This window comes from Heterodontus francisci, chromosome X, assembly GCF_036365525.1.
Source record: "Heterodontus francisci isolate sHetFra1 chromosome X, sHetFra1.hap1, whole genome shotgun sequence".
NCBI classification, from domain to species: Eukaryota; Metazoa; Chordata; class Chondrichthyes; order Heterodontiformes; family Heterodontidae; genus Heterodontus; species Heterodontus francisci.
In genome coordinates this window covers 24,511,642-24,528,203 of record NC_090421.1, presented here as the reverse complement: position 1 = coordinate 24,528,203, position 16,562 = coordinate 24,511,642, and positions in this window count along the sequence as shown.

Below are 16,562 nucleotides of genomic sequence, written 5' to 3'. Positions count from 1 at the left end.
CTGGCCTGTTGTGTTTGTGTCAGTGAAGCTCAGGGCCTGGGCTGTTGTGTTTGTGTTTGTGTTTGTGTTTGTGAAGCTCAGGGCCTGGGCTGTTGTGTTTGTGTTTGTGTTTGTGAAGCTCAGGGCCTGGGCTGAAGTGTTTGTGTTTGTGTCTGTGAAGCTCAGGGCCTGGGCTGTTGTGTTAGTGTTTGTGAAGCTCAGGGCCAGGGCTGTGGTGTTTGTGTCTGTTCTTGTGAAGCTCAGGGTCTGGGCTGTTGTGTTTGTGTTTGTGTTTGTGAAGCTCAGGGCCTGGGCTGTTGTGTTTGTGTTTGTGTTTGTGAAGCTCAGGGCCTGGGCTGTTGTGTTTGTGTTTGTGAAGCTCATGGCCTGGGCTGTAGTGTTTGTGTTTGTGTTTTTGTTTGTGTTTGTGATGCTCAGGGCCAGGGCTTTTGTGTTTGTGTTTGTGTTTGTGAAGCTCAGGGCCAGGGAATTTGTGTTTGTGTTTGTGAAGCTCAGGCCCTGTGCTGTAGTGTTTGCGTTTGTGTTTGTGAAGCTCCGGGCATGGGCTGTTGTGTTTGTGTTTGTGTTTGTGAAGCTCAGGGCCTGTGCTGTTTGTGTTTGTGATTTGTGAAGCTCCGGGCCTGGGCTGTTTTGTTTGTGTTTGTGAAGCTCAGCGCCTTGGCTGTTGTGTTTGTTTTTGTGAAGCTCAGGGCCTGGGCTGTTTGTGTTTGTGTACGTGAAGCTCAGGGCCCGGGCTGTTTGTATTTGTGTTTGTGTTTGTGAAGCTCAGGGCCCGGGATGTATGTGTTTGTGTTAGTGTTTGTGAAGCTCAGGGCCTTGGCTGTTCGTGTTTGTCTTTGTGTTTGTGTTTGTGAAGCTCAGGGCCCGGGCTGTGTGTGTTTCTGTTTGTGTTTGTGAAGCTCATGGCCAGGGCTGTTAGTGTTTGTGTTTGTGATTGTGTTTGTGAAGCTCTGGGCCTGGGCAGCGGTGTTTGTGATTGTGAAGCTCAGGGCCAGGGCTGTAGTGTTTGTGTTTGGGTTTGTGTTTCTGTTTGTGTGCGAGAAGCTCAGGGACTGGGCTGTGGTGTTTGTGTTTGTGAAGCTCAGGGCCTGGGCTGTAGTGTTTGTGTTTGTTAAGCAAACGGCCTTGACTGTGGTGTTTGTGTTTGTGAAGCTCAGGGCCTGGGCTGAGGTGTTTGTGTTTGTGTTTGTGAAGCTCAGGGCCTGGGCTTTGGTGTTTGTGTTTATGTTTGTGAAGCTCAGGGACTGGGCTGTTGTGTTTGTCTTTGTGTTTGTGAAGCTCAGGGCCTGGGCTGTGGTGTTTGTGTTTGTGCTTGTGATGCTCAGGGCCTGGGATGTTGTGTTTGTGTTTGTGTTTGTGCTTGTGAAGCTCAGGGCCTGGGCTGTTGTGTTTGTGTTTGTGAAGCTCAGGGCCTGGGCTTTTGTGTTTGTGTTTGTGAAGCTCAGAGGCTGGGCTGTGGTGTTTGTGTTTGTGTTTGTGAAGCTCAGGGCCTGGGCTGTTGTGTTTGTGTTTGTGAAGCTCAGGTCCTGGCCTGTTGTGTTTGTGTTTGTGTGTGTGAAGCTCAGGGCCTGGGCTGTTGTGTTTGTGTTTGTGAAGCTCAGGGCCTGGGCTCTAGTGTTTGTGTTTGCGAAGCTCAGGGCCTGGGCTGTTGTCTTTGTGTTTGTGTTTGTGAAGCACAGGGCCTGGGCTGTTTGTGTTTGTGAAGCTCAGGGGCTGGGCTGTTGTGTTTGTGTTTGTGTTTGTGAAGCTCAGGGCCTGGGCTGTGGTGTTTGTGTTTGTGCTTGTGAATCTCAGGGCCTGGGCTGTTGTGTTTGTGCTTGTGTTTGTGAAGCTCACGGCCTGGGCTGTTGTGTTTGTCTTTGTGTTTGTGCTTGTGAAGCTCAGGGCCTGGGCTGAGGTGTTTGTGTTTGTGTTTTTGAAGCTCAGGGCCTGGGCTGTGGTGTTTGTGTTTGTGATGTGAAGCTCAGTGCCTGGGCTGTTGTGTTTGTGTTTATGTTTGTGTAGCTCAGTGCCTGGGCTGTGGTGTTTGTGTTTGTGCATGTGAAGCTCGGGGCCTGGGCTGTTTTGTTTGTGTTTGTGAAGCTCAGGTCCTGGGCTGTTGCGTTTGTGTTTGTGAAGCTCAGGGCCTGGGCTGTTGTGTTTGTGTTTGTGTTTGTGAAGCTCAGGGCCTGGGCTGTAGTGTTTGTGTTTGTGTTTGTGAAGCTCAGGGCCTGGGCTGTTGTGTTTGTGTTTGTGAAGCTCAGGGCCAGGGCTGTGGTGTTTGTGTCTGTTCTTGTGAAGCTCAGGGCCTGGGCTGTTGTGTTTGTGTTTGTGTTTGTGAAGCTCAGGGCCTGGGCTGTTGTGTTTGTGTTTGTGTTTGTGAAGCTCAGGGCCTGGGCTGTTGTGTTTGTGTTTGTGAAGCTCATGGCCTGGGCTGTAGTTTTTGTGTTTGTGTTTGTGAAGCTCAGGGCCTGGGCTTTTGTGTTTGTGTTTGTGTTTGTGAAGCTCAGGGCCAGGGCATTTGTGTTTGTGTTTGTGTTTGTGATGCTCAGGCCCTGGGCTGTAGTGTTTGCGTTTGTGTTTGTGAAGCTCCGGGCATGGGCTGTTGTGTTTGTGTTTGTGAAGCTCAGGGCCTGTGCTGTTTGTGTTTGTGATTTGTGAAGCTCCGGGCCTGGGCTGTTGTGTTTGTTGTTGTGAAGCTCAGGGCCTGGGCTGTTTGCAATAGTGTATGTGAAGCTCAGGGCCCGGGCTGTTTGTATTTGTGTTTGTGTTTGTGTTTGTGAAGCTCAGGGCCCGGGATGTTTGTGTTTGTGTTAGTATTTGTGAAGCTCAGGGCCTTGGCTGTTCGTGTTTGTCTTTGTGTTTGTGTTTGTGAAGCTCTGGGCCCGGGCTGTTTGTGTTTCTGTTTGTGTTTGTGAAGCTCAGGGCCCGGGCTGTTAGTGTTTGTGTTTGTGATTGTGTTTGTGAAACTCTGGGCCTGGGCAGTGGTGTTTGTGTTTGTGAAGCTCAGGGCCAGGGCTGTAGTGTTTGTGTTTGGTTTTGTGTTTCTGTTTGTGTGCGAGAAGCTCAGGGCCTGGGTTGTGGTGTTTGTGTTTGTGAAGCTCAGGGCCTGGGCTGTTGTGTTTGTGTTTGTTAAGCAAACGGCCTTGACTGTGGTGTTTGTGTTTGTGAAGCTCAGGGCCTGGGCTGAGGTGTTTGTGTTTGTGTTTGTGAAGCTCGGGGCCTGGGCTTTAGTGTTTGTGTTTATGTTTGTGAAGCTCAGGGACTGGGCTGTTGTGTTTGTGTTTGTGTTTGTGAAGCTCAGGGCCTTGGCTGTGGTGTTTCTATTTGTGCTTGTGATGCTCAGGGCCTGGGCTGTTGTGTTTGTGTTTGTGTTAGTGCTTGTGAAGCTCAGGGCCTGGGCTGTTGTGTTTGTGTTTGTGAAGCTCAGGGCCTGGGCTTTTGTGTTTGTGTTTGTGAAGCTCAGAGGCTGGGCTGAGGTGTTTGTGTTTGTGTTTGTGAAGCTCAGGGCCTGGGCTGTTGTGTTTGTGTTTGTGAAGCTCAGGGCCTGGCCTGTTGTGTTTGTGTTTGTGTTTGTGTGTGTGAAGCTCAGGGCCTGGGCTGTTGTGTTTGTGTTTGTGTTTGTGAAGCTCAGGGCCTGGGCTCTAGTGTTTGTGTTTGCGAAGCTCAGGGCCTGGGCTGTTGTCTTTGTGTTTGTGTTTGTGAAGCACAGGGCCTTGGCTGTTTGTGTTTGTGAAGCTCAGGGACTGGGCTGTTGTGTTTGTGTTTGTGAAGCTCAGCGCCTGGGCTGCGGTGTTTGTGCTTGTGAATCTCAGGGCCTGGGCTGTTGTGTTTTTGCTTGTGTTTGTGAAGCTCAGGGCCTGGGCTGTTGTGTTTGTCTTTGTGTTTGTGCTTGTGAAGCTCAGGGCCTGGGCTGAGGTGTTTGTGTGTGTTTTTGAAGCTCAGGGCCTGGGCTGTGGTGTTTGTGTTTGTGATGTGAAGCTCAGGGCCTGGGCTGTTGTGTTTGTGTTTATGTTTGTGTAGCTCAGGGCCTGGGCTGTGGTGTTTGTGTTTATGCATGTGAAGCTCAGGGCCTGGGCTGTTGTGTTTGTGTTTGTGAAGCTCAGGGCCTGGGCTGTTGCGTTTGTGTTTGTGTTTGTGAAGCTCAGGGCCTGGGCTGTAGTGTTTGTGTTTGCGAAGCTCAGGGCCTGGGCTGTTGTGTTTGTGTTTGTCAAGCTCAGGGCCTGGGCTGTTTGTGTTTGTGTTTGTGAAGCTCAGGGCCTGGGCTGTTTGTGTTTGTGAAGCTCAGGGCCTGGGCTGTTTGTATTTGAGTTTGTGTTTGTGAATCTCAGGGCACGGGCTGCATGTGTTTGTGCTTGTGAAGCTCAATGCCTGGGCTGTTTGTGTTTCTGTTTGTGAAGCTCAGTGCCCGGGCTGTTAGTGTTTGTGTTTGTGTTTGTGAAGCTCAGGGCATGGGCAGTGTTGTTTGTGTTTGTGAAGCAAACGGCCTGGGCTGTGGTGTTTGTGTTAATGTTTGTGAAGCTCAGGGCCTGGGCTGTGGTGTTTGTGTTTGTGAAGCTCAGGGCCTGGGCTGTGGTGTTTGTGTTTGTGAAGCTCAGGGACTGGGCAGTTGTGTTTGTGTATGTGTTTGTGAAGCTCAGGGCCTGGGCTGTGGTGTTTGTTTTTGCGAAGCTCAGGGCCTTGGCTGTGGTGTTTGTGTTTGTGTTTGTGAAGCTCAGGGACAGGGCTGTTGTGTTTGTTTTTGTGTTTGTGACGCTCAGGGCCTGGGCTGTGGTGTTTGTGTTTGTGTTTGTGAAGCTCAGGGGCCGGGCTGTGCTGTTTGTGTTTGTGTTTGTGAAGCTCAGGGCCTGGGCTGTGGTGCTTGTGTTTGTGTTTGTGAAGCTCAGGGCCTGGCCTTTGTGTTTGTGTTTGTGAAGCTCAGGGCCTTGGCTGTTGTGTTTGTTTTTGTGAAGCTCAGGGCCTGGGCTGTTTGTGTTTGTGTATGTGAAGCTCAGGGCCCGGGCTGTTTGTGATTGTGTTTGTGATTGTGTTTGTGAAGCTCTGGGCCTGGGCAGTGGTGTTTGTGTTTGTGTTTGTGAAGCTCAGGGCCAGGGCTGTAGTGTTTGTGTTTGGGTTTGTGTTTCTGTTTGTGTGCGAGAAGATCAGGGCCTGGGCTGTGGTGTTTGTGTTTGTGTTTGTGAAGCTCAGGGCCTGGGCTGTGGTGTTTGTGTTTGTTAAGCAAACGGCCTGGGCTGTGATGTTTGTGTTTGTGTTTTTGAAGCTCAGGGCCTGGGCTGTGGTGTTTGTGTTTGTGAAGCTCAGGGCCTGGGCTGGTTGTGTTTGTGAAGCTCAGGGACTGGGCTGTTGTGTTTGTGTTTGTGAAGCTCAGGGCCTGGGCTGTAGTGTTTGTTTTTGTGAAGCTCAGGGCCTGGGCTGTTTGTGTTTGTGTATGTGAAGCTCAGGGCCCGTGCTGTTAGTGTTTGTGTTTGTGTAGCTGAGGGCATGGGCAGTGTTGTTTGTGTTTGTGAAGCTCAGGGCCTGGGCTGTGGTGTTTGTGTTTGTGAAGCTCAGGGCCTGGGCTGTGGTGTTTGTGTTTGTGAAGCTCAGGGCCTGGGCTGTTGTGTTTGTCTTTGTGTTTGTGCTTGTGAAGCTCAGGGCCTGGGCTGAGGTGTTTGTGTTTGTGTTTTTGAAGCTCAGGGCCTGGGCTGTGGTGTTTGTGTTTGTGAAGCTCAGGGCCTGGGCTGTGGTGTTTGTGTTTGTGAAGCTCAGGGCCTGGGCTGTTGTGTTTGTCTTTGTGTTTGTGCTTGTGAAGCTCAGGGCCTGGGCTGAGGTGTTTGTGTTTGTGTTTTTGAAGCTCAGGGCCTGGGCTGAGGTGTTTGTGTTTGTGATGTGAAGCTCAGGGCCTGGGCTGTTGTGTTTGTGTTTGTGTAGCTCAGGGCCTGGGCTGTGGTGTTTGTGTTTGTGCATTTGAAGCTCAGGGCCTGGGCTGTTGTGTTTGTGTTTGTGAAGCTCAGGGCCTGGGCTGTGGTGTTTGTGTTTGTGTTTGTGAAGCTCAGGGCCTGGGCTGTAGTGTTTGTGTTTGCGAAGCTCAGGGCCCGGGCTGTTGTGTTTGTGTTTGTCAAGCTCAGGGCCTGGGCTGTTTGTGTTTGTGTTTGTGAAGCTCAGGGCCTGGGCTGTTTGTGTTTGTGTTTGTGAAGCTCAGGGCCTGGGATGTTTGTGTTTGAGAAGCTCAGGGCCTGGGCTGTTTGTATTTGTGTTTGTGTTTGTGAATCTCAGGGCACGGGCTGCATGTGTCTGTGTTTGTGCTTGTGAAGCTCAATGCCTGGGCTGTTTGTGTTTCTGTTTGTGAAGCTCAGTGCCCGGGCTGTTAGTGTTTGTGTTTGTGAAGCTCAGGGCATGGGCAGTGTTGTTTGTGTTTGTGAAGCAAAAGGCCTGGGCTGTGGTGTTTGTGTTTGTGTTTGTGAAGCTCAGGGCCTGGGCTGTGGTGTTTGTGTTTGTGAAGCTCAGGGCCTGGGCTGTGGTGTTTGTGTTTGTGAAGCTCAGGGACTGGGCACTTGGGTTTGTGTTTGTGTTTGTGAAGCTCAGGGCCTGGGCTGTGATGTTTGTGTTTGCGAAGCTCAGGGCCTTGGCTGTGGTGTTTGTGTTTGTGTTTGTGAAGCTCAGGGACAGGTCTGTTGTGTTTGTTTTTGTGTTTGTGACGCTCAGGGCCTGTGCTGTGGTGTTTGTGTTTGTGTTTGTGAAGCTCAGGGGCCGGGCTGTGCTGTTTGTGTTTGTGTTTGTGAAGCTCAGGGCCTGGGCTGTGGTGCTTGTGTTTGTGTTTGTGAAGCTCAGGGCCTGGCCTTTGTGTTTGTGTTTGTGAAGCTCAGGGCCTGGGCTGTTGTGTTTGTTTTTGTGAAGCTCAGGGCCTGGGCTGTTTGTGTTTGTGTATGTGAAGCTCAGGGCCCGGGCTGTTTGTATTTGTGTTTGTCTTTGTGAAGCTCAGGGCCCGGGATGTATGTGTTTCTGTTTGTGTTTGTGAAGCTCAGGGCCCGGGCTGTAAGTGTTTGTGTTTGTGATTGTGTTTGTGATTGTGTTTGTGAAGCTCTGGGCCTGGGCAGTGGTGTTTGTGTTTGTGTTTGTGAAGCTCAGGGCCAGGGCTGTAGTGTTTGTGTTTGTGTTTGTGAAGCTCAGGGCCTGGGCTGTGGTGTTTGTGTTTGTTAAGCAAACGGCCTGGGCTGTGATGTTTGTGTTTTTGAAGCTCAGGGCCTGGGCTGAGGTGTTTGTGCTTGTGTTTGTGAAGCTCAGGGCCTGGGCTGTTGTGTTTGTCTTTGTGTTTGTGCTTGTGAAGCTCAGGGCCTGGGCTGAGGTGTTTGTGTTTTTGAAGCTCAGGGCCTGGGCTGAGGTGTTTGTGTTTGTGATGTGAAGCTCAGGGCCTGGGCTGTTGTGTTTGTGTTTGTGTAGCTCAGGGCCTGGGCTGTAGTGTTTGTGTTTGTGAAGCTCAGGGCCTTGGCTGTTGTGTTTGTTTTTGTGAAGCTCAGGGCCTGGGCTGTTTGTGTTTGTGTATGTGAAGCTCAGGGCCCGGGCTGTTTGTATTTGTGTTTGTGTTTGTGAAGCTCAGCGCCCGAAATGTATGTGATTGTGTTACTGTTTGTGAAGCTCAGGGCCTGGGCTGTTCGTGTTTGTCTTTGTGTTTGTGTTTGTGAAGCTCTGGGCCCGGGCTGTTTGTTTTTCTGTTTGTGTTTGTGAAGCTCAGGGCCCGGGCTGTATTGTTTGTGTTTGTGAAGCTCAGGGCCTGGGCAGTGGTGTTTGTGTTTGTGTTTGTGAAGCTCAGGGCCAGGGCTGTATTGTTTGTGTTTGGGTTTGTGTTTCTGTTTGTGTGCGAGAAGCTCAGGGCCTGGGCTGTGGTGTTTGTGTTTGTTAAGCAAACGGCCTGGGCTGTGGTGTTTGTGTTTGTGTTTTTGAAGCTCAGGGCCTGGGCTGTTCGTGTTTGTCTTTGTGTTTGTGTTTGTGAAGCTCTCGGCCCGGGCTGTTTGTGTTTCTGTTCGTGTTTGTGAAGTTCAGGGCCCGGGCTGTAAGTGTTTGTGTTTGTGATTGTGTTTGTGAAGCTCTGGGCCTGGGCAGTGGTGTTTGTGTTTGTGTTTGTGAAGCACAGGGCCAGGGCTGTCGTGTTTGTGTTTGGGTTTGTGTTTCTGTTTGTGTGCGAGAAGCTCAGGGCCTGGGCTGTGGTGTTTGTGTTTGTGAAGCTCAGGGCCTGGACTGTGGTGTTTGTGTTTGTTAAGCAAACGGCCTGGGCTGTGGTGTTTGTGTTTGTGTTTTTGAAGCTCAGGGCCTGGGCTGAGGTGTTTGTGTTTGTGTTTGTGAAGCTCAGGGCCTGGGCTGTGGTATTTGTGTTTATGTTTGTGAAGCTCAGGGCCTGGGTTGTTGTGTTTGTGTTTGTGTTTGTGAAGCTCAGGGCCTGGGCTGTGGTGTTTGTGTTTGTGCTTGTGATGCTCAGGGCCTGGGCTGTTGTGTTTGTGTTTGTGAAGCTCAGGGCCTGGGCTGTGGTGTTTGTGTTTGTGCTTGTGATGCTCAGGGACTGGGCTACTGTGTTTGTGTTTGTGAAGCTCAGGGCCTGGGCTGTTGTATTTGTGTTTGTTTTTGTGCTTGTCAAGCTCATGGCCTGGGCTGTTGTGTTTGTGTTTGTGAAGCTCAGGGTCTGGGCTTTTGTGTTTGTGTTTGTGTTTGTGAAGCTCACAGGCTGGGCTGTGGTGTTTGTGTTTGTGAAGCTCAGGGCCTGGGCTGTTGTGTTTGTGTTTGTGAAGCTCAGGGCCTGGCCTGTTGTGTTTGTGTATGTGTTTGTGTGTGTGAAGCTCAGGGCCTGGTCTGTTGTGTTTGTGTTTGCGAAGCTCAGGGCCTGGGCTGTTGTGTTTGTGTTTGTGTTTGTCAAGCTCAGGGCCTGGGCTGGTTGTGTTTGTGAAGCTCAGGGACTGGGCTGTTGTGTTTGTGTTTGTGTTTGTGAAGCTCAGGGCCTGGGCTGTGGTGTTTGTGTTTCTGCTTGTGAATCTCAGGGCCTGGGCTGTTGTGTTTGTGCTTGTGTTTGTGACGCTCAGGGCCTGGGCTGTTGTGTTTGTGTTTGTGCTTGTGAAGCTCAGGGCCTGGGCTGTAGTGTTTGTGTTTGTGAAGCTCAGGGCCAGGGCTGTGGTGCTTGTGTTTGTGTTTGTGAAGCTCAGGGCCTGGCCTTTGTGTTTGTGTTTGTGAAGCTCAGGGCCTGGGCTGTAGTGTTTGTGTTTGTGAAGCTCAGGACCTTGGCTGTTGTGTTTGTGTTTGTGAAGCTCAGGGCCTGGGCTGTTTGTGTTTGTGTATGTGAAGCTCAGGGCCCGGGCTGTTTGTATTTGTGTTACTGTTTGTGAAGCTCACGGCCTGGGCTGTTCGTGTTTGTCTTTGTGTTGGTGTTTGTGAAGCTCTCGGCCCGGGTTGTTTGTGTTTCTGTTCGTGTTTGTGAAGCTCAGGGCCCGGGCTGTAAGTGTTTGTGTTTGTGATTGTGTTTGTGATTGTGTTTGTGAAGCTCTGGGCCTGGGCAGTGGTGTTTGTGTTTGTGTTTGTGAAGCGCAGGGCCAGGGCTGTAGTGTTTGTGTTTGTGAAGCTCAGGGCCTGGGCTGTTGTGTTTGTGTTTGTGTTTGTGCTTGTGAAGCTCAGGGCCTGGGCTGTTGTGTTTGTGTTTGTGTTTGTGAAGCTCATGGTCTGGGCTTTTGTGTTTGTGTTTGTGAAGATCACAGGCTGGGCTGTGGTGTTGGTGTTTGGGTTTGCGAAGCTCAGGGCCTGGGCTGTTGTGTTTGTGTTTGTGAAGCTCTGGGCCCGGGCTGTTTGTTTTTCTGTTTGTGTTTGTGAAGCTCAGGGCCCGGGCTGTATTGTTTGTGTTTGTGAAGCTCAGGGCCTGGGCAGTGGTGTTTGTGTTTGTGAAGCTCAGGGCCAGGGCTGTATTGTTTGTGTTTGGGTTTGTGTTTCTGTTTGTGTGCGAGAAGCTCAGGGCCTGGGCTGTGGTGTTTGTGTTTGTTAAGCAAACGGCCTGGGCTGTGGTGTTTGTGTTTGTGAAGCTCAGGGCCTGGGCTGTTGTGTTTGTGTTTGTCAAGCTCAGGGCCTGGGCTGGTTGTGTTTGTGAAGCTCAGGGACTGGGCTGTTGTGTTTGTGTTTGTGAAGCTCTGGGCCTGGGCTGTGGTGTTTGTGTTTGTGCGTGTGCTTGTGAAGCTCAGGGCCTGGGCTGTTGTGTTTGTGTTTGTGTTTGTGAAGCTCAGGGCCTGGGCTGTGGTGTTTGTGTTTGTGATGTGAAGCTCAGGGCCTGGGCTGTTGTGTTTGTGTTTGTGAAGCTCAGGGCCTGGGCTGTGGTGTTTGTGTTTGTGCATGTGAAGCTCAGGGCCTTGGCTGTTGTGTTTGTGTTTGTGAAGCTCAGGGCCTGGGCTGTGGTGTTTGTGTTTGTGATGTGAAGCTCAGGGCCTGGGCTGTTGCGTTTGTGTTTGTGTTTGTGAAGCTCAGGGCCTGGGCTGTTGTGTTTGTGTTAGTGATGCTCAGGGCCTGGGCTGTTGTGTCTGTGTTTGTGTTTGTGAAGCTCAGGGCCTGGGCTGTTGTGTTTGTGTTTGTGAAGCTCAGGGCCTGGGCTGTTTGTGTTTGTGTATGTGAAGCTCAGGGCCCGGGCTGTTTGTATTTGTGTTTGTGTTTGTGTTTGTGAAGCTCAGGGCCCGGGATGTATGTGATTGTGTGACTGTTTGTGAAGCTCACGGCCTGGGCTGTTCGTGTTTGTCTTTGTGTTGGTGTTTTTGAAGCTCAGGGCCTGGGCTGTTTGTGTTTGAGAAGCTTAGGGCCTGGGCTGTTTGTGTTTGTGTTTGTGAATCTCAGTGCCCGGGCTGTTAGTGTATGTCTTTGTGTTTGTGAAGCTCAGGGCCTGGGCAGTGTTGTTTGTGTTTGTGAAGCAAACGGCCTGGGCTGTGGTGTTTGTGTTTGTGTTTGTGAAGCTCAGGGCCTGGGCTGTGGCGTTTGTGTTTGTGTTTGTGAAGCTCAGGGACTGGGCTGTTGTGTTTGTGTTTGCGTTTGTGTTTGTGAAGCTCAGGGCCTGGGCTGTGGTGTTTGTGTTTGCGAAGCTCAGGGCCATGGCTGCGGTGTTTGTGTTTGTGAAGCTCGGGGACAGGGCTGTTGTGTTTGTTTTTGTTTTTGAGACGCTCAGGGCCTGGGCTGTGGTGTTTGTGTTTGTGAAGCTCAGGGGCCGGGCTGTGCTGTTTGTGTTTGTGCTTGTGAAACTCAGGGCCTGGGCTGTGGAGCTTGTGTTTGTGTTTGTGAAGCTCAGGGCCTGGGCTTTGTGTTTGTGTTTGTGAAGCTCAGGGCCTGGGCTGTTGTGTTTGTGTTTGTGTACCTCAGGGCGTGGGCTGCAGTGTTAGTGCTTGTGTTTGTGTTTGTGAAGCTCAGTGCCTGGGCTGTTGTGCTTGTGTTTGTGAAGCTCAGGGCCTGGGCTGTTGTGTTTGTGTTTGTGAAGCTCCGGGCCAGGGCTGTTCAGTTTATGTTAGTGTCTGTGAAGCTCAGGGCCAGGGCTGTGGTGTTTGTGTTTGTGAAGCTCAGGGCCTGGACTGTTGTGTTTGTGTTTGTGAAGCTCCGGGCCCGGGCTGTTGTGTTTGTGTTTGTGTTTGTGAAACTCAGGGCCTTGGCTGTTGTGTTTGTGTTTGTGAAACTCAGGGCCTTGGCTGTTGTGTTTGTGTTTGTGTTTGTGAAGCTCAGGGCCAGGGCTGTTGTGTTTGTGTTTGTGTTTGTGAAGCTCAGGGCCAAGGCGTTTGTGTTTGTGATGCTCAGGGCCTGGGCTGTTGTGTTTGTGTTTGCGTTTGTGTTTGCGTTTGCTTTTGTGTTTGCATTTGCGTGTCTGTTTGTGTTTGGGTTGTGAAGCTCAGGGCCTGGGCTGTTGTGTTTGTGTTTGTGAAGCTCCGGGCCTGGGCTGTTGTGTTTGTGTTTGTGAAGCTCAGGGCCTTGGCTGTTGTGTTTGTGTTTGTGAAGCTCAGGGCCTGGGCTGTGGTGTTTGTGTTTGTGAAGCTCAAGGCCTGGGCTGTTTGTGTTTGTTTTTATGTGAACCTCAGGTCCGGGGCTGCTGGTGTTTGTGTATGTGAAGCTCAGTGCCTGGGCTGTTCGTGTTAGTCTTTGTGTTTGTGTTTGTGACGCTATCTGCCCTGGCTGTTTGTGTTTGTGAAGCTCAGGGCCCGGGCTGTAGTGTTTGTGTTTCGGTTTGTGGTTGTGTTTGTGTGTGGGAAGATCAGGGCCTAGGCTGTGGTGTTTGTGTTTGTGTTTATGAAGCTCAGGGCCTGGGCTGTGGTGTTTGCGTTTGTGAAGCTACGGGCCTGGGCTGAAGTGTTTGTTTTTGTGTTTGTGAAGCTCACGGCCTGGGCTGTGGTGTTTGTGTTTGTGTTTGTGAAGCTCAGGGACTGGGCTGTTGTGTTTGTGTTTGTGAAGCTCAGGGTCTGGGCTGTGGTGTTTGTTTTTGTGTTTTTGAAACTCAGGGCCTGGGCTGTGTTGTTTGTGCTTGTGCTTGTGAAGCTCAGGGCCTGGGCTGTTGTGTTTGTGCTTGTGCTTGTGAAGATCAGGGCCTGGGCTGTTGTGTTTGTATTTGTGAAGCTCAGGGCCCGGGCTGTGGTGTTTGTGTTTGTGTTTGTGAAGCTCAGGGTCTGGGCCGTGGTGTTTGTGCTTGTGTTTGTGAAGTTCAGGGCCTGGGCTGTGGTGTTTGTGTTTGTGTTTGTGAAGCTCAGGGACTGGGCTGTTGTGTCTGTGGTTGTGTTTGTGTTTGTGAAGCTCAGGGCCTGGGATTTGTGTTTGTGTCTGTGTTCGTGTTTGTGAAGCTCAGGCCCCGGGCTGTTGTGTTTGTGTTTGTGAAGCTCAGGGCCTGGGCTGCGGTGTTTGTGTTTGTGTTTGTGAAGCTCAGGGCCTGAGCTTTTGTGTTTGTGCTTGCAAAGCTCAGGGCCTTGGCTGTGGTGTTTGTGTTTGTGGAGCTCAGGGCCTGGGCAGTGGTGTTTGTTTTTGTGTTTGTGTTTGTGAAGCTCAGGGTCTGGGCTGTGGTGTTTGTTTTTGTGTTTTTGAAGCTCAGGGCCTGGGCTGTGGTGTTTGTGTTTGTGCTTGTGAAGCTCAGGGCATGGGCTGTTGTGTTTGTGTTTGTGCTTGTAAAGATCAGGGCCTGGGCTGTTGTGTTTGTGTTTGTGAAGCTCAGGGCCCGGGCTGTGGTGTTTGTGTTTGTGTTTGTGTTTGTGAAGCTCAGGGTCTGGGCCGTGGTGTTTGTGCTTGTGTTTGTGAAGTTCAGGGCCTGGGCTGTGGTGTTTGTGTTTGTGTTTGTGAAGCTCAGGAACTGGGCTGTTGTGTTTGTGGTTGTGTTTGTGTTTGTGAAGCTCAGGGCCTGGGATTTGTGTTTGTGTTTGTGAAGATCAGGCCCTGGGCTGTTGTGTTTGTGTTTGTGTTTGTGAAGCTCAGGGCCTGAGCTGTGGTGTTTGTGTTTGTGCTTGCAAAGCTCAGGGCCTTGGCTGTGGTGTTTGTGTTTGTGAAGCTCAGGTACAGGGCTGTTGTGTTTGTGTTTGTGAAGCTCAGGGCCTGGGCTGTTGTGTTTGTGTTTGTGTTTGTGAACCTCAGGGCCAGGACTGTTATGTTTGTGTTTGTGAAGCTCAGGGCTAGGGCTGTTGTGTTTGTGGTTCTGAAGCTCAGGGCCTGGACTGTTGTGTTTGTGCTTGTGAAGCTCCGGGCCTGGGCTTTTGTGTTTGTGGAGCTCAGGGCCTGGGCAGTGGTGTTTGTTTTTGTGTTTGTGTTTGTGAAGCTCAGGGTCTGGGCTGTGGTGTTTGTTTTTGTGTCTTTGAAGCTCAGGGCCTGGGCTGTGGTGTTTGTGTTTGTGCTTGTGAAGCTCAGGGCCTGGGCTGTTGTGTTTGTGTTTGTGCTTGTGAACATCAGGGCCTGGGCTGTTGTGTTTGTGTTTGTGAAGCTGTGGGCCCGGGCTGTGGTGTTTGTGTTTTTGTTTGTGAAGCTCAGGGTCTGGGCCGTGGTGTTTGTGCTTCTGTTTGTGAAGTTCAGAGCCTGGGCTGTGGTGTTTGTATTTGTGAAGCTCAGGGACTGGGCTGTTGTGTTTGTGGTTGTGTTTGTGTTTGTGAAGCTCAGGGCCTGGGATTTGTGTTTGTGTCTGTGTTTGTGTTTGTGAAGCTCAGGCCCTGGGCTGTTGTGTTTGTGTTTGTGTTTGCGACGCTCAGGGCCTGGGCTGCAGTGTTTGTGTTTGTGTTTGTGAAGCTCAGGGCCTGAGCTGTGGTGTTTGTGTTTGTGCTTGCAAAGCTCAGGGCCTTGGCTGTGGTGTTTGTGTTTGTGAAGCTCAGGTACAGGGCTGTTGTGTTTGTGTTTGTGAAGCTCAGGGCCTGGGCTGTTGTGTTTGTGTTTGTGTTTGTGAAGCTCAGGGCCAGGACTGTTTTGTTTGTGTTTGTGTTTGTGAAGCTCAGGGCCTGGGCTGTGGTGTTTGTGTTTGCGAAGCTCAGGGCCATGGCTGCGGTGTTTGTGTTTGTGAAGCTCGGGGACAGGGCTGTTGTGTTTGTTTTTGTTTTTGAGACGCTCAGGGCCTGGGCTGTGGTGTTTGTGTTTGTGAAGCTCAGGGGCCGGGCTGTGCTGTTTGTGTTTGTGCTTGTGAAACTCAGGGCCTGGGCTGTGGAGCTTGTGTTTGTGTTTGTGAAGCTCAGGGCCTGGGCTTTGTGTTTGTGTTTGTGAAGCTCAGGGCCTGGGCTGTTGTGTTTGTGTTTGTGTACCTCAGGGCGTGGGCTGCAGTGTTAGTGCTTGTGTTTGTGTTTGTGAAGCTCAGTGCCTGGGCTGTTGTGCTTGTGTTTGTGAAGCTCAGGGCCTGGGCTGTTGTGTTTGTGTTTGTGAAGCTCCGGGCCAGGGCTGTTCAGTTTATGTTAGTGTCTGTGAAGCTCAGGGCCAGGGCTGTGGTGTTTGTGTTTGTGAAGCTCAGGGCCTGGACTGTTGTGTTTGTGTTTGTGAAGCTCCGGGCCCGGGCTGTTGTGTTTGTGTTTGTGTTTGTGAAACTCAGGGCCTTGGCTGTTGTGTTTGTGTTTGTGAAACTCAGGGCCTTGGCTGTTGTGTTTGTGTTTGTGTTTGTGAAGCTCAGGGCCAGGGCTGTTGTGTTTGTGTTTGTGTTTGTGAAGCTCAGGGCCAAGGCGTTTGTGTTTGTGATGCTCAGGGCCTGGGCTGTTGTGTTTGTGTTTGCGTTTGTGTTTGCGTTTGCTTTTGTGTTTGCATTTGCGTGTCTGTTTGTGTTTGGGTTGTGAAGCTCAGGGCCTGGGCTGTTGTGTTTGTGTTTGTGAAGCTCCGGGCCTGGGCTGTTGTGTTTGTGTTTGTGAAGCTCAGGGCCTTGGCTGTTGTGTTTGTGTTTGTGAAGCTCAGGGCCTGGGCTGTGGTGTTTGTGTTTGTGAAGCTCAAGGCCTGGGCTGTTTGTGTTTGTTTTTATGTGAACCTCAGGTCCGGGGCTGCTGGTGTTTGTGTATGTGAAGCTCAGTGCCTGGGCTGTTCGTGTTAGTCTTTGTGTTTGTGTTTGTGACGCTATCTGCCCTGGCTGTTTGTGTTTGTGAAGCTCAGGGCCCGGGCTGTAGTGTTTGTGTTTCGGTTTGTGGTTGTGTTTGTGTGTGGGAAGATCAGGGCCTAGGCTGTGGTGTTTGTGTTTGTGTTTATGAAGCTCAGGGCCTGGGCTGTGGTGTTTGCGTTTGTGAAGCTACGGGCCTGGGCTGAAGTGTTTGTTTTTGTGTTTGTGAAGCTCACGGCCTGGGCTGTGGTGTTTGTGTTTGTGTTTGTGAAGCTCAGGGACTGGGCTGTTGTGTTTGTGTTTGTGAAGCTCAGGGTCTGGGCTGTGGTGTTTGTTTTTGTGTTTTTGAAACTCAGGGCCTGGGCTGTGTTGTTTGTGCTTGTGCTTGTGAAGCTCAGGGCCTGGGCTGTTGTGTTTGTGCTTGTGCTTGTGAAGATCAGGGCCTGGGCTGTTGTGTTTGTATTTGTGAAGCTCAGGGCCCGGGCTGTGGTGTTTGTGTTTGTGTTTGTGAAGCTCAGGGTCTGGGCCGTGGTGTTTGTGCTTGTGTTTGTGAAGTTCAGGGCCTGGGCTGTGGTGTTTGTGTTTGTGTTTGTGAAGCTCAGGGACTGGGCTGTTGTGTCTGTGGTTGTGTTTGTGTTTGTGAAGCTCAGGGCCTGGGATTTGTGTTTGTGTCTGTGTTCGTGTTTGTGAAGCTCAGGCCCCGGGCTGTTGTGTTTGTGTTTGTGAAGCTCAGGGCCTGGGCTGCAGTGTTTGTGTTTGTGTTTGTGAAGCTCAGGGCCTGAGCTTTTGTGTTTGTGCTTGCAAAGCTCAGGGCCTTGGCTGTGGTGTTTGTGTTTGTGAAGCTCAGGGACTGGGCTGTTGTGTTTGTGTTTGTGGAGCTCAGGGCCTGGGCAGTGGTGTTTGTTTTTGTGTTTGTGTTTGTGAAGCTCAGGGTCTGGGCTGTGGTGTTTGTTTTTGTGTTTTTGAAGCTCAGGGCCTGGGCTGTGGTGTTTGTGTTTGTGCTTGTGAAGCTCAGGGCATGGGCTGTTGTGTTTGTGTTTGTGCTTGTAAAGATCAGGGCCTGGGCTGTTGTGTTTGTGTTTGTGAAGCT